Source organism: Stegostoma tigrinum, chromosome 13, assembly GCF_030684315.1.
Source record: "Stegostoma tigrinum isolate sSteTig4 chromosome 13, sSteTig4.hap1, whole genome shotgun sequence".
Lineage (NCBI taxonomy): Eukaryota > Metazoa > Chordata > Chondrichthyes > Orectolobiformes > Stegostomatidae > Stegostoma > Stegostoma tigrinum.
Genome location: NC_081366.1, coordinates 48,319,812 through 48,332,711, shown reverse-complemented (window position 1 = coordinate 48,332,711; position 12,900 = coordinate 48,319,812). Strand labels below are relative to the sequence as shown.

The following is a 12,900-nucleotide window of genomic DNA, read 5'->3' as shown; positions in this document are numbered from 1 at the left end:
ATTCCTGACTTTTTCCATATTCTGTCCTATTACTTCCTCTGGAAACTTTTATAACCTCTGCTGAGCCCCCCTCATTTGAACATTTTTTTTCATAATTTTTCATGCAACTGAATACACATCCCCACAATTTAGTTTAGAGCCCTACCTAAAGGCCTAGTTATACAATTCACCAGGATTCTGGTGAAAGTATGATACAGATGGAGGCCAACCTAGAATTTCATTGACTTGAAATGTTCAATGGAATATAATTTAAATGCTCCCACACTAGCCCCCTCTTTCCTTACCCCCGACCAATTCTGGAGGTTAGTTTGGATCAGGCTGGAGGGTGCAGCTTGGGTGTCTCCTTATTTGTGGCTCCCCCACGATTGAGCTCAGGAAGGGAAAGGTGGAAAGCAGCTTTCCTTCCTAGAAATCAACTAATGGTTACCTAAAAACCTCATTTCACTACTTTATTGAAATGGTGGTGGGTGGGCTGCACTTCATCCACGTGGAGAGCCTGCATAGCAAACTCTGCCAGTTTTACCCGTGCCTGACTGCAGACGGATCCGTCATTCACAAGCATTCTGCACCCAGCTAAGCAAAATTGCTTTGGAAATGTTTTGGGTTTGCTGAAAACAACACACTGTGCATGTTCCTGGCCTTTAATATCAAGTGTTGTGCACCTCTTTTTTGCAGATTTCCAGCATATGTGAGAGAGTCATGGAGTTGTACAACACAGAAACAGGCTCATCGATTCAATACATCCACGCCAACCAGATACCCTAAATTAATCTAGTTCTTTTTGCCAGCATTTGGCCTATATCCCTTGAAATGCTTCCTATTCACGCCCAATCCAGATGCCCTTTAAATGTTGCAATTGTATCAGCCTCCACCACTTCTAAACATGCACCAGCCTCTGCGTGAAAAAGTTGCCCCTCAGGTCCGTTGTATATCTTTTACCTCTCACCTAAAACCCATGCCCTCTAGTTTTTGACTCCCCTACCCTGGGAAAATGTCTTTGCCCTATCCATGCCCCACATGATTTTATAAACCTTTATGATCACCTCTCAACCTCCAATGCTCCAGGGAAAACAGCCCTGGCCTATCCAGTCTCTGCCTATATCTCAAACCCTCTAATCCTGGCAAAGTCCTTGTAAATGTTACACTTTTAATAAAAATATTCAACTGGAATCAGTTCATAAATCCTTTTTGTTTTCTTTCCAAGTGAAATACAATCACTTCATCGTAGATGAAACAGAATAAATTGGTTCAAGACCTACTGCCTACCTTCAATGTTCTTTTTCCTTGCCATTTCAGGGATTCCACATAAGTTTTTATTTCATAGTGGCATATTCCCTCAGAATGAAAAGTAGATCACCTAAAGGAAGTATAAACACAAGTTCAGTTATATTCATGACACAAGAATCATATACAATTTATTTTCCTAATGTGTGTTTGTTGTGTTGTAAACTGAGAAGCTTGTGTGAAACATCAAGATGCCATATAGGATTATCACTCAGAACAAATTCAGAATGTAATTCATGAATACATATTAAGTTATGTCAAAATGGTTTTGTAATAGCCTGAAAGTTACAAAAGGATTTTTAAAAAACATCTTGCCCTTAACAGAAGTTGCTGTTATAAGAAATTCACTTTTCCATTAATAAAACATTTTGGACATGGTCAAAAATTATTTAGGCTATTTCTTTTAAAATTAACTGTAGGAGTTTGATTCAGTGAAGTTATTTTTAGACAGTTTCTAACTTTTTTAAGTTGCTGATTACTGTACATCTGTCTGTTATATATTAAAAGTAGTGAGAAAATGCAACAGAACAGCATGCACCTATAGGTGATACTGTGATTATACTTTCATACCTTTGAATGTTACACATCATAATGCAGGAAACTTAAGTCCTTCATGATAATTTTAACCACAAAACATAATATTCACCTTGATAACAGTTGATTTTCACTGATTAGAGTCATATCTGCTACACAGGAAGATGGTAATGGTTGCTGGAGGTCAGTCATCTCACCTCCAGGCTATCTCTGCAAGTGCTTCTTGGGGTAGTGTCCTAGGCCCAACCATCTTCAGCTCCTTCATCAATGACCTTCTCTTCATTATAGATCAGAGATGGGGATATTTGCCAATGATTGCACAATGGTCAGCACCATTTGAAACTTCTCAGATACTGGAGCAGTCTGGGTTCAAATGCAACAAGATCTGGACAATATTCATGCTTAGGCTGACAAGTGCCAAGTAACGCCTGTGCCAGGCAATAATCATCTTCAATAACAAGCAATCTAACTACCACTCTTCAATGTTCAGTCGTGTTACCATCACTGAATCCTCCACTACTTACATCCTTGGGGTTACCCAAGACCCAAAACTCAAGTGGGTGAGACAATTTGAGAGGCTACAAGAACAGGTCAGAGGCTACGAATACTCCAGCAAACAACTCACCTCCTGAATCCCCAAAGCCTGTCCACCATTTACAAAGCACAAGTCAGGAGTCTGATGGAATGCTTCCCACTTGCCTGGATGGGTGCAGCTCCAGTAACACTAAAGAAGCTTTATGCTAACAAAGACAAAGCAGCCCACTTGACTGGTACAACACGTACAAGCATTCACTCCCTCACCACCGATGTCCAGTAGTAGAAGTGTGTACTATCAATATGACGCACTCTCAGAAATTCACAAAAGACTCTTAGACAGCACCTTCCAAGCTCCAATCACTTCCATCCAGAAGGATAAGGGCAGCAAAAACATGGGGACACGACCAGCTGCAAGTTCCCTGCAAGCGACTCAACATCTTGATGTGGAAATATTGCACCATTCCTTCACTGTTGCACGGTCAATATCCTGGAATTCTCTCCCTAAGAACATTGTGGGTCTACCTACAGTACATGGACAGCTGCAGTTTGAGAAGGTAGTTCAACATCACCTCTCAAATGCAGTCAGGGACAGGCAATAAATGCTGCCCCAGCCAGTAATGCTCACATTATTGAATAAAACAAAAAGAAACCGGACATCTTGATAAAAGTAGAAGAAAATATCTGCATTTCTCCAACATCATTCACCAAGTTGGGCTTGTGACAAAGCACTTTTGCTGGTATCACCTTCTTCCCAGAAGGTGGGTTGCCACAGATCTCTATCTTTGTCTTGTGCTGTCATTATACTTTCCACATAGACTCTACTAAACCTTTTGACAAGGTCCCTCATAGCACACTGGTCTATAAGATTAAGTCACATGGGATCCATGTGGTGTTCCTCAAGGATCAGTGCTGTCACCTCTATTATTTGTAATATATATAAATTACTGAGGAGAAAATATAAGTGGTCTGACTATTAATTTTGCAGATGACACAAAAACTGTTGGAGTTGTGAGTAGCGAGGAAGATTATCAAAGAACAGAGTAGGGATTAGGTCACTTGGAAAGTTGGGCAGATGGAGTTCTGTCTGGACAAACATGACATGATGTAATTTGGAGGTCAAATACATAAGGAAAATATACAGTAAACGGCAGGACCCTTTAGGAACATGGATTTATGAGGGATCTTGGGGTGCAAGTCCAAAGCTCCCCCAAAGTCGCAACACAAGTGGAGAAGGTGGCAAAGACAGTGTATGGCATACTTATCTTTATCGTTCAGCACAGAGTTGGCAAGACATGTTGCAGTTTGATAAGACTTTAGTTAGGCCACATGTCGAGAACCATGTACAGTTCTGTTCGTCAAACTATAGGAAGTAATTGGCTTTGGTAAAGGTCTATCAAGATGTTGCCTGGATTGGAATGTTTTAGATATTTAGGAAAGGTTGATTTGATTTGATTTGATTTATTATTGTCACATGTACTGAGATACAGTGAAAAGTATTGTTTTGTATGCTGACCAGACAAATCAAACCTTACATAAGAACTTCAGGATAACAGAACAGAATGCAGAATATAGTGTTACACATACAGAGAAGATACAGAGAAAGTTCAACTCTAATACAGGTTGGCTAATGAGGTGTCACTATTTAAGAAAGGTAGTAAAGGAAAAGCCGGGCAATTATAGACCAGTGAACCTGATGTTGGTGGTGGGCAAGTTGTTGGAAGGAAACCTGAGGGACAGGATTTACATGTACGTGTAAACGCAACAACTGATTAGGGATACTCAATATGGCTTTGGCCCATTGGCCCATCTGATCAATATGTTAAACTGAGTCTCATTAAGTTGACCGAGTTTTTTGAAGAAGTAACAAGGAGGATTGATGAGGGCAGAGTGGTGGACATGATCTATATGGACTTCAGTAAGGAATTTGACAAGGTTCCTCATGGTAGACTGGTTAGCAAGGTTAGAGCGCATAGATTTAAGGTGAGAGGGAAAGACTTAAAGGGCATCTAAGGAGCAACTGCCATGCATAGAGTGGTGCATGTATGGAATGAACTGCCAGAGGAAGTGATGGAGGCTGGTACAATTACAAATTTAAAGGGCACCTGGATGGATATATGAATAGGAAGGGTTTAGAGGGAGATGGGCCAAATGCTGGCAAATGGGAATAGTTTTATTTAGGATATCTGGTTGGCATGGATGAGTTGGACTAAGGGATCAGTTTCCATGCTATATATCTCCATGACTCAGAAATTTGTTCATCGGTCTGATAACAGTGGGCAAGAAGCCGGTTTTAAATCTGGTGGTACATGTTTTCAAACTTTTGTATCTTCTGCTGATGGAACAGGGTGAAAGAGAATATAACAGGGATGGGAGGGATCTTTGATTATGTTGGCAACTTTTCTGAAGCCAGACAAACTTGGATTGTTTTTGTGACGGCATCGCAGGCTGATGTGTGCCCTGATAGAAATATATAAAATTATGAGCTGCATGGAAAGGCAGAGTCTTTTTCCCCCAGGGTGGAAACATCAAATACCAGGGGCCACAGGTTTAAGATGTGAGGGGAAAAGTTTAAGGGAGATGCGTGAGGAATGTTTGTTACACAGAAGGTAGGTAGCGCCTGGAACACGCTGTCAGGTGAGGCGGTAGAAGGAGATACATTAGCAAAGTTTAAGAGGCATTTAGACAGACACACAGACAGACAGGGAACAGAAGGATACAGACCTTGTGTATGCAGATGGGATTAGATTAGAATGGATTCACGGGCAGCACATTGTTTGGTGGACTGAAGGGCCTGTTCCTGTGCTATACTACTTTATGTAGTCAAACATATGGCCAAAATCAATTTCCCTCTGATTCCCTCTCCTTCATTCACCAATCTTTCCTTATAATAATTCTATTTACTATTCACTCAAATGACGAGATGAAAATATTGTATCTTTCTCTCATTGATACTATGCTCTAATATTCTCTCTCTAGCTAATTCTAACGCTTAAACAGTTGTCTTTCATATATGCAGATAAATTCCTCAATTCATGTGTTGGATTGGTAGGATGATCTCCTACATACCCAGACCTTGAGTGCATTTTTAACTGATCAATAATCCATTTTTTATCCATACGTCTGAGGCATACAACATAGATGACAAAGAAAGCACCTCAACATTCTTTTCCCAAGATTCAGGTTAAGATTTTTTGATATTAATAAGTCCTTCATTTTGACAAAGCTGTCCTTTGCTATCTTAACTCTCCTTTATATTACATAATCACACTGTCTATTGCCTGTATTAATCTGTGCAAGGTGTATGAACTTTTTCACTCGTTCTGAAGTTTATCCATTTACATCAGTTTTTACTTCCTGGGTAAGGTCTCTGTTTATCACCATTGTCTTTTTTACATTCATGCTTAATCCATTTCCCACATGCCTTGCTTTCACTTAGTTTATATATTTTCTGTAGTGCCACCTCTGTTGTGCAATCAGTACTGTCATTGCCACATCTTAAGCTGTTGATTTTCAACCCAAAACATTCCAACATTTTATGTCTCTTTTACGTGTCTGAAGATAACTTCAGTCCACATGTGGAACAATATTAGGATATGACACATCCATGATGGTTATAGACTTTTATGTGATCCTCCCTCATTCTGCTGAACACCACGGAATACAATCCTAACTGACTCAATCTCTCCTTGTACACAAGTCCTGCCATCCCTGGAATCAATTTGGTAAACCTTCACTGCAATCGCTCTGTAGCAAGAACATCCTTCTTCAAAATAAGGAGACCAAAGCTCACACTATATTCCATCTGTGGCATCACCAATGCCTTAGATAATTGGAGCAAGGCTTTCTTTCATTCTGTAGTCAAATCTTCTTGCTATGGAGTCCATCATACATTGCCTTCTTTACGGCTTGCTGCACTTGCATGCTGACTTTCATGGGTCACCCAAGTCTCATTGAGCATTCCCCTCTTCTGATTTACAATGACTCGAATAATAACCCGCCTTCCTATTTTTACTACCAAAATAGACAACCTCACATTTATTCATGTTATACTGCATCTGCCATGCATTTACCTAGTTATTTTGTACCTCCAACAGTCCACACCTTTATACCTATATACTCTCTTGAAATAGACAGAAAGGATATATGTATGAATATAACTGTGAATTGGAAGGGTGTTGATAAGATGAAAGAATAGTTTAAGTTGTTGGAGGCTTTTCATTTGTCCATCTGATGTGGGCATTACTGGAAAGGCCAGCATTTATTTCCTCCTTAATTACCCTGGAGATGATGATAGTGAGCTACCTTCTTGAACTGCAACAGTCCTTGCAGAGTAAAGACATCCGCAGTGCTGTTAGGAAGAAGTTCCAGGATTTTCTGACCCAGTTACAATGAAGGAACTGCAATATTGTTTCTGACCCAGTTACAATGAAGGAACTGCGATATTGTGAAGCTTGAAGAGGAACTTAATTTGATTTATTATTGCCAAATGTGCTTAGGTACAGTGAAAAGTTTTGTTTTGCATGCAATACAGGCAGACCATACTATACAAAGTACAGAAGGATGATGGAACACAGCGAGGAATAGAATGCAGTAGTGCAGGTGGTGTTCCCATGTATCTGCTTACCCTTGTCCTTCTAGATGGTTGAGGTTGGAGGTTTGGAGCCTTGGTAAGATGCTGCAACGCAGTGTATTTGGCACACACTTCTACCATAGTGCATCTGTGATGAATGGAGAGGCAGCAATCAAGCAAGACACTTTGCTTTAGTTAGAGTCAAATTTCTAGCATTTTGCTAGAAAAGAAACAGAAACAGAAATGGAAACAATCATTATCTTCATTGTTGCCGGATCAAAGTCCACAAACTTCCTCCATTCAGCACTGTGGGCATACCTAAACCACGTGGACTGTAGTGGTTTAAGGCAGCAGCTCACTACCACCCACTCAAGAAGAATTAGGGATTAGCAATAAATGCCGATCTAACAAGCAAAGCCTACATCCCTGAATGAAGAAAAAAATCTCATCCTTGCAAGTGAAGAATATTCCATCACACTTCTGACTTTTGTCTTGTAGATGAAAGATAAGCTTTAGGGGAGGCAGGATTTGAGTTGCTCATCACAGAAATCCTAATCTCTGACCTGCTTTTGCAGCCACAACATTTACACACGGATAGTTCTCTTATGCCACCAGTGGTAGTGCTTTGTGGGATCAAGCAAAAATCCCCATTATCTAAATCACTGAACGAGACCCTGGACTTTTCGAACATCTAAAATACTGGGCAAAACCTTGAACTGATGAGGCTGCAGCAATTACACACGACAGCCAGCAGAATGAGTATTTCTGTCCGGGACTTTTGTTCAGTTTCAATTTACACCTCCACTCTAAAAGAGGCCTCAACCGATTCTAACAAGACACTAGCCCAAGCTGAAAATAAAAAATTGCTGGAGAACACATTGGTCAGGCAGCTAATGAAGAGAAAGCAAGCTAACATTTGAGTCTAGATGACTCTAAAGAAGACTCAACATCTAGACTTAAAACATTAGCTTGCTTTCCCTCAATGGATGCTGCTGGACCTGCTGTGATCTCCAGCATTTTTGGTTTCAGTACAGATTCCAGCATCTACAGTAATTTGCTCCTCTAGCCTGAGACAGCTTTTAAACAGCAGGCAACTCAGCACAGACAACATGGGGCCTTCCAAGATACCAAACATTCAATTTCAAGCAAAATCCATTCACAGAGATGTTGGACATTCAACTTCAACTGAAGTCCATTCACACATACTCTTAATGATCAAGAAGCTAATCAACTTCAGAAGAAGCACCAAAAACACAGAACGACTCAGATGTGACGGCAGATAACAGGGCACACAGTCTATCTAACTGCCAACCCAACTTCACCTGGGAAACAGCCTTTTTCAACAACAAGCTCCTGCATGAACAGCTTCCCCACAGGCTTCCACCCCCAAAAAGCAGCTTCAGAGCCAAGAACCACAGAGGCCGAACCGAGGACCAAGAACAAGGAAGACAGACCAAGGGCCCTTACGGTACAAAACACATCCAAAAAGGGGAAGCCAAACAATACTTCCAGGCACAGGCCTCTTCCAAACCAAGAGATCCGATAATGAGAACCTCAGCAACTGGGCACACTTTAAAACTGTTTTCCCGGATGAAACTCCAGAGACTCCAAATTCTGGCCTAACTAACGGGGAGGGGAAGGCGGGTGGTGACATTGCATTGGGACACCAAGGTTGGGAAGACTGATTAAAGATTCTGTGGTTAAAATTCTTGTTTTAAGGTTATAGTGTTGTTTAATCTAGCTCATAGAGTATTTAATAGTATCACTGTCCTCTGTATTGTTGATTGTGTCAATTTCCCTGTTTATTCCACTTAACTATGTTTCTTGTATTATGTTTACTTTTCTATTGATAAACAAACGCAGAGATTTCTTCTGCCCCAAAACATCCATCTACTACCTTCTTTATTTCACATTCCCTAAATAAGTCCGGTGTCAGGAACCAAGGATCTACGGGTGATTCACACCACTTAAAAATCAGAAAATGACTGCAACCAGAACCCTACAGTCCCTACCCCTGAACTAAAAGGCACAGAAAGAACATTGAGGAATTGTCTGATTCTATGACTTTATAACTTCTTCAGAGATGTCCTGGCGTTAAGATAATTCAAATCCAAGAGCCACAACCATCTTCCTTTGTGCCAGATATAACTCCCACCAACTGAGAGCTTTACCCCTGATTTCCACTGCTTCTAGTTTTGCTAGTGCTCTTTGACACCATGCTCGGTCAAATGCTGGCTAGATATCATGGGCAGTCATTCACAACTTCCCTCTGGAGTTCAGTTTTTTGTCCATGTTTAGATCAAGGCTGTGATGAGTCAGGAGCTGAGTGGCTGGTTGAAAGCTAAACATCAGCGATCAGCTTATTCTTTTGTCAGTGCCACGTTACAGCAGTCGACAATCTTTTCCATTTTTTACTAATGGTCAAGAGTAGACTGAGGAGGCAACGATTGGCAGGAAATGGATTTTTTTCTGCATAGACCATACCTGGGCAGGTTTTCACATAGTCAGATAGATGCTTGTGTTGTAGCTGCATGGGAAAATCTTGGCTAGTGGTATGGCTAATTTTGACGCACAAGTCTTCAGTATTATTTCCGGTATGTTGTCAGGACCCATAGTCTTTGCAATATCCTGTCTTTTTACTTGATTCTTTCATGTCAAACAAAGTGAATCAAATTGGAAGAAGTCTAGCATCTGGGATGTTGAGATTTTCAAGAGAAAATGAAGATGGTTCATTCAGTGAGTACTTGAAAGTGGATGCAAATACTTCAATCTCATCTTTTGCACTAATGTGCAGGACTCTTCCATCATTGGGGATGTGATATTCATACCTCAGTACATAATTGAAACAACTAACAAGAGGCTATCATTCATAACCGAATGTGGCAGTATTTGGGGTATCATTTGTTAACTTTTGGATCACTTAGCTCTATCTATTGCGTATTGCATAGGCCGTGTCTGCAGGCACTCTGTGCATGCACCATGCACAGCTTAAATTTATATATGTGCATTTAAACAGTTTTGGGTTTGAAGAGGATGTGGCAGTGTAGACAGAATGGGTTTGTTGAGTGGAAAGGATAGGGGATGTGGCTATGAACAGTGGTGAAGGGTGTGGAGTAATGGGAGGGGAAGGGGAAGGGGATAGAGCTGTGAATAAGGGTGGGGGAATGGGGTTGGCAGTGTGAAGGGGTGAGGTGGAGATAGGAACACGGTTTTAAATGATAGGGTTAGGGAGAGATACAGCCATGGCCCCGTCCCCACATCCTCTTCCCCTGCTGAACTCAGTTTCAATATTGAGCTTTTTCTTTGCACATGCACAGTACGGCCCTTGTACATAACACCATCAAAATTTTACGTTTACACAACAGGCCTGGAATTAGATGTATCCAAGTTTCTGGATTAGCGCTTCTGCACAGTGCTTACCATGTATACTTTTGGACATGCAAGTAGTCAATGGCTACAGCCTCACTAGGTTGCCAATTCATTTTTAGATACTACTCCTATCATGCACTACTGCACTTTTCATTTGGATGGAATTGATTTCCCGTCTTCACGATAATGGTCACAGAGTCATAGAGTCAGATGTAGAGCACAGAAACAGACCCTCCAGTCCAAATCATCCATGCCAACCAGGCATCCTAAATAAATCTAGTCCCATTTGCCAGCCTTTGGCCCATATCCCTCCAAACATTCCCTATTCATATACTCATCCGGATGCCTTTTAAATGTTAATTGTACCAGCCTCCACCACTTCCACTGGCAGTTCATTCCATACATGTACCACCCTTTGTGTGAAAAAGTTACCCCTTAGGCCTGTGATATCTAAACCCTCTAATTTTGGATTCCTCCATCCGCAGAGAAAAGACCTAACCTATTTATTCTATCCACACCCCTCATGATTTTATAAGCCTCTATGAGGTCACCCCTCAACCTCCGATGCTCTCGTGAAAATAGCCACAGTTATTTTGGCCTTTCCATATAGCTCAAACTGTCCAACCCTGGCAACATCCTTGAAAATCTTCCCTGAATCCTTTCAAGTTTCACAACATCCATCCTACAGCAGAGAGTTTAGAATTGCACGCAATACTCCAAAAGTGGCCTAACCAATGTTGTGGTTGTACACAACATGACCTCCCAACTCCTATACTCAATGCACTGACCAATAAGGGTAAGCATACCAAACACCTTCTTTACTACTCTGTCTACCTTTGAATCCACTTTCACAGAACTATGAACATGCACTCCAAAGTCTCTTTGCTCAGCAACACTCCCCAGGACTTTACCATTAAGTGTGTTAGCCCTGCCCCGATTTGCTTTTCCAAAACGCAGCACCTTACATTTATCTAAATTAAACTCTACCTGCCACTCCTCAGCCCACTGGCCCATCTGATCATGATACTGTTGTACTCTGAGGTAACCTTCATGGCTGTCCACTACATCTCCAATTTTAGTGCCATCTGCAAACTTACTAACCATACCTCCTATGTTCATATCCAAATCATTTATATAAATGTCAAAAAGCAGTGGAGCAAGGGCCAATCCTTGTGGCACACCACTCGTCACAGGCCTCTAGTCTGAAAAGCAACCGTCCCAACTACCCTCTGTCTTCTACCTTTGAACTAGTTTTGTATCCAAACAGCTGGTTCTCCATCCATACCATATGATCTTACCTTACTAGCCAGTCTACTGTGTGGAACCTCGTTGAACATCTTACTGAAGTCCATACAGATCCATCACCATTTTGCCCTCATCATCCTCTTTGTTACTTGTTCAAACAAAAACTCAATATAGTTAGCGAGACATGATTTCCCACACACAAAGCCATATTGACAATGCCTAATCAGTCCTTGCCTTTCCAAGTACACTTAAATCCTGTCGCTCAGGATTCCCTTCAACAACTTGCCCACCACCAATGTCAGGTTCCTTGATCTATCATTCCCTGGCTTTTCCTTGCCACCTTTCTTAAATACTGGCACCACGTTAGCCAACCTCCACGCTTCCAGCGCCTCACCTGTGATTACCGATGATACAAATATCTCAGCAAGGGACAACAATCACTTCCCTTGCTTCCCAGAGAGACCTCGGGTACACATGATTGGATCCTGGGGATCTATCCATGTTTTGAGCTGTCCAGCACCTCCTCCTCTGTAACATGGACATTTTTCAAGATGTTAAAATGTGAGGCTGGATGAACACAGCAGGCCAAGCAGCATCTCAGGAGCACCAAAGCTGACGTTTCGGGCCTAGACCCTTCATCAGAGAGGGGGATGGGGAAAGGGAACTGGAATAAATAGGGAGGGGGGGGAGGCGGACCGAAGATGGAGAGTAAAGAAGATAGGTGGAGAGGAGAGTATAGGTGGGGAGGTAGGGAGGGGATAGGTCAGTCCAGGGAAGACGGACAGGTCAAGGAGGTGGGATGAGGTTAGTAGGTAGCTGGGGGTGCGGCTTGGGATGGGAGGAAGGGATGGGTGAGAGGGAGAACCGGTTAGGGAGGCAGAGACAGGTTGGACTGGTTTTGGGATGCAGTGGGTGGGGGGGGGGGGGGGGGGGGAAGAGCTGGGCTGGTTGTGTGGTGCAGTGGGGGGAGGGGACGAACTACGCTGGTTTAGGGATGCAGTAGGGGAAGGGGAGATTTTGAAACTGGTGAAGTCCACATTGATACCATATGGCTGCAGGGTTCCCAGGCGGAATATGTTGCTGTTCCTGCAACCTTCGGGTGGCATCATTGTGGCAGTGCAGGAGGCCCATGATGGACATGTCATCTAGAGAATGGGAGGGGGAGTGGAAATGGTTTGCAACTGGGAGGTGCAGTTGTTTGTTGCGAACTGAGCGGAGGTGTTCTGCAAAGCGGTCCCCAAGCCTCCGCTTGGTTTCCCCAATGTAGAGGAAGCCGCACCGGGTACAGTGGATGCAGTATACCACATTGGCAGATGTGCAGGTGAACCTCTGCTTAATGTGGAATGTCATCTTGGGGCCTG

The 12,900-nt window shown here is 42.2% G+C and overlaps 1 protein-coding gene across 5 annotated transcripts in view; it reads right to left on the bottom strand.

The window, feature by feature from the left end:
• arhgef37 (Rho guanine nucleotide exchange factor (GEF) 37) overlaps window positions 1-12,900 on the bottom strand; it is a 411,845-nt gene that overhangs the window by 151,426 nt on the left and 247,519 nt on the right. For all 5 annotated transcript variants that reach the window (XM_048543924.2, XM_048543923.2, XM_048543921.2 and 2 more), the window contains one exon: window positions 1,267-1,357. The gene's annotated coding sequence lies outside the window, so the exon portion shown is untranslated. The remainder of the gene's footprint in view (window positions 1-1,266; window positions 1,358-12,900) is intronic.